We start from the raw sequence: 4,466 nt of genomic DNA, 5'->3' as shown, positions 1-4,466 counted from the left end.
AAAGGAGGAGAAAAAGAGGGACATGGCTTTGGAGACATAACTGGGGCCATTATCGGTCTTTATCTCCTGGGGTGTGCCTATAGTGGCGAAACAGTGGTACAAATGATTTTGTACATGTTTTGCGGCCTCTCCGGCTTGGCGTGTCGCCAGCATGAATCCGGAGAATTTGTCGATGGTCATATGAACCGTGGAGGTCCCCCAGTGGGTGACGTCCATTTGCCACAGCTCGTTCGGCGTGAGCCCCGGGGGGTTCACTCCCGTCGACCCTGCTGGCCGTGGGGCAAATGGAAGACACCGAGTACAGCGCCGGACAATAGACCGGGCTTCCTCTCTAGTGATCCCATACAGCCGGCGGAGCGAGGTAGCCGGGAGATGGAACTCCCTATGTGCCGCAGCTGCGGCACCCAGCCCCATTAGTGACGGCCTTGCGGGGTGTAGGCTGGCATCCACAGTGCGGTTGCCTTCAAAGATCGGCCCTTGTCCGTCCGTGTGGGAACGGAAGTGCGTGAGGCATACCCTACATTCCCTAGCCACTACGGCAGCCTGAAGCCGAGAGATCATGTTCCCAATCTCCGAGTGCCGGTCGAAAAGTATGGAGGTTTCGATTAGTTGGGCAAGATTAACGGCATACAGGCTATCCGAGATAATGTTGATCGCCTGGGGGTAGTTAGTCATTGCCCATATGATAGCGAAAAGTTCATTTCGCTGAGTCGAGCCGTATGGTGTGTCGAGCACCGACAAGGCACCGGTGGTCTGATTGAAAACTGCTGCCCGGTGTTCCTTGGTGGCATCTGTAAAGACATTGTCTCCTTCGACCGGAGTATCGGAGATCACCCGAGGGGTCAGAATGTCCGATCCCTCGTATAAGTGGCTAAGAGTCAACGGGGAGCGTTCTGTAAAGGTGGCCCGCTGTAGGAGCATGGCCCACAGGAAGCTGTCCCTGGCTATCGCCTCAAGGTCTCCCATGGCCATCCCGACATGGACTATAGGGTAAGTGGCTGAGAGCGCCACTACCCTCTGTATGGCGTTCTGGCAAAAGCGGCCGAGAAGCTCAGTCTCCTTTGGGAGAACGCGGGAGGGGTTTCGAGGATAACACCATTCGAGAATCTCGGCCTCTTGGTGTATAGCCGCGAAAAGGCTGCCCTCCCGAAATATCGTGACCTCCATGGGGAGGCGGGGTTCAGCTCGACAAGTATGGCTACCCGCCAACCGCTGTGTGATTTCTCGGAGCGTGCTTTTCGCGTACTTCGTCCATTCGCGGCGCGATTTAAGATTGGGGTCTCCTTTTAGGAGATCGCACAGGGGTTGCATGAGGGCGGAGGGGATGGGCGTTCTCGCGCACATCCATGGAATCTTCCCTACCAAACCCTGCATATCGTTTAACGTGACGTATTTTCGGGGGTCAATTTGGGGTGGTCTTTGAGTGACCCGGCTCTCGGTGACGTCAAACCCGAGGTACGTGTACGGGGCTGATTCTTGTACCTTCTCTGGTGCTACGAATAAGCCCTGGGCTGCGAGGGCTGCCACCACTCGCCGGGTGAGCGTCTGTACTTGCCCTTGGTCTGGCATACCCAGAAGGATGTCGTCCATGTAATGGACGATCGTCACCCCCGGGTATTCCTTGCTGAAAGGGGCGAGTATCTGCCCCACGAACCACTGGCATATGGTGGGACTACAAGACATGCCCTGTGGCAGCACCTTCCACTGGTACCGGAGTGCTGGCTCCGCGAAATTCGGGCTCTGGACAGTAAAAGCGAACTTCTCCCTGTCGTCAGGGTGTAACGGAATGCTGTAAAAGCAGTCCTTTATGTCTATGACCCGGATCTGGTGATTTTTTGGAATCATGTTAGGGGAGGACAATCCGGGTTGCAGGGGTCCCATTGGCACAATGAGCGCATTGATTTTTCTTAAATCCATGAGGAAGCGCCACTTCCCTGCGGCTTTCTTTTTTATAACGAATACGGGGGCGTTCCAGGGACTGAACGATTCCTCTAGGTGCCCCTGTGCAAATTGGTGCGCAACTAGCTCCCTCAGCGCCTGCAACTTGTCCTTGGTCAGGGGTCACTGGTCCACCCATACCGGTGGGTGTGGAAGCCATACCAGTGGGGGTGTCGACAAGCCCCGGAACACAGTGGCCCCTCCTAAAAAGGATCAGCTTCATCTATAAGGTGGGCTCCCAGCCCCTGCAGCACATCTCTCCCCCACAGATTCATACGGATCCCTTGAACGCACAGCGGGACGAACGCACCTTGGCTTCCTCGGCATGACCAAATCAATGGACGGCCCTCCTCTCTTGCAGCTTGCAGTCCCCCCACGCCTTGCACCCCCATCGAGTGGTTTGCTAGTGGCCACTCCGCTGCCCAGCAGCAGTCCTGAATAACGGAGCGGTCGGCCCCGGTGTCCAGGAGCCCTTTAAGGGGTTTTCCCTCAACTAAGAGGGTCTGCCAGGGTTTTTCAAGGGTTATTTCTTCTATTATTCCAATGGCTGGGGGCGAGGGATCAAAGGGCAAGGGGTCAAGGGGCGTCGCGCGAGCAATGACCGTTCCCGATCCCAGGTATAAACTATAGGGGTGATGATTGGTGTGGGGGATCTTCCCGGGCCCTTCCCCCCGTTCGAACGAATGAACGACCCCCGCCGCTCTTGTCTGGAGCCGCACCACTAGGGCCCTCCAGGGGAGGGGCTGCATTGGGACGTTCACAGTGTCCCCGGGTCGGATTTCCACTGGGGCCAGGCATCGGACCTCAGTCCAAGTGGCTCCCGGGACCGAAGCCTCTGGTACTCCTCTACGAGAGAACCCCTTTTCGGGCTCTCTCCCGCGGCTGACACGGGGAAAGCGTGATTCGGAGCCGGCGCGGGGCCCCTCCGCCCGTTTCCCGACGCCGTTCGGGGTCTCCGCTTCGAGCGGCATTGTTTCGAATAATGCCCGTGCTTCCCGCATTCATAGCAGGTCACACCCCTTCCCGGCTGTGCTGGGGGGCCGCTGTTGTCCTGAGCTCGGCATTGAGCCATCAGGTGTCCCGTCCGCCCGCACCGAAAGCACTGCCGCCCCCTTTCCCCGACTCCCGATAATCCTTTCACTATTGCCCCCGCAAGCGCCTGGGCCTTGTACTCTTCTCCTCCAACCCCTTCGCATCGTTCCAAGATGTCCCCCAATGAGGCCTCTCTGGGCAGCCCTGCCAATGCTTTCCTGCAGGCACTATTCGCGTTCTCTCGGATCATCTCCTTCAGTACAATTTCGGCGCCGTCCCGATCCCCTATAATGCGGGAGACCGAGGACTGCATGCGTGAGACGAAATCTTGAATCGCCTCGTCTGGGCGCTGTCTGATCTGCGTTAAGGGGGAGCGACGGTCCCCTTTCTCGGGAACCTTTTGCCAGGCAGTGAGGGCAACCCTGGCAATCACTATATACGTCTCGGGATCGTAGTTGACCTGTGTCTCAGCAGTCTCGAATGGTCCCGTCCCGGTTATGGCTGCAAAAGCCTCGGCGGGGTTCGGGAAACCCCGTCTGCGTATTATTTCTTTCGCAGCGGTGGTAAACTCAGACATCCATATAAGGCTCTGCCCGGGATCCAAACAACCGCGGGCAAGGGATTTCCAATCATTCGGGATCAAAACGCTTTCCAGGGACATATTGTCCAGGAGCTGGCTCACATAAAGGGAGCTGGGACCGTAGGCGGCACACGCCGCCTTCAACTCTTTGAGTTTCACCCAAGGTATCAGGGCGAAACCTCGTTCCCCGTCTGGTCTTTCTATTACAGGGAATGCCTCCCATCCCGCGACGTCCTCTCCCCTCGCCGCCGCCTCTTCCAGAGCCAGCTGTAGGGCTGAAACCGCTCTCATCCCCTCCCCGCTTTTAACGATCGATTTCTTGCTTCCCACACCCATCTGCCTGAACTGTTCCCTCATATCCCCTGTCTCACTCTCAACCCCCGTCTGTTTAGCCTGACCTCCTCTTTCCCGCTCGGCGTTGGGCGTTTCACTCTGGGTGTAAGGTCCGAGATCAGGGTAGAGGTGGTGGTGACTCAGGGCCCGTGGGAGGGGTGTCTCTGCCTCGGCCTGACCGGTCTCCTCGGGTTGTCGGCTGTTCTCCCTTTCCTGCCCATCCTTGTCAGTCTGGCAGGTCGCGTCAAACTTGCGAGCGAGTCTCTCTGGCCCTTGAAAGGCTGCACGGAGGATACCGTGTATAAGGAAGTCCACGTCCTTTAGCTCCCCCGGGTGGGAGTCTTCATAGGCTGTCATCTGTTCCCCAATAACGTCCCACCGCTCCTCCGTGATCCCGGAATCAAATATCCACGGGGAGGTCATAGTTATCTTCCCTATAAATTCCCTTATTGTTTTCAGCTCAATCTTTACTCCCTTACTTCTCAATATCTTGTAACAGTGCCGGGTGTACAATTCCTTCTCTTCTGGCTTATATATGGGCAGCGATCGTGCCGTCCCCATCTTCCCGCCTGACCTTTAGCTA

The sequence above is a fragment of the Tachyglossus aculeatus genome, assembly GCF_015852505.1.
Source record: "Tachyglossus aculeatus isolate mTacAcu1 chromosome 12 unlocalized genomic scaffold, mTacAcu1.pri SUPER_6_unloc_1, whole genome shotgun sequence".
Classification (NCBI taxonomy): domain Eukaryota; kingdom Metazoa; phylum Chordata; class Mammalia; order Monotremata; family Tachyglossidae; genus Tachyglossus; species Tachyglossus aculeatus.
This window is presented reverse-complemented; position numbering follows the sequence as displayed.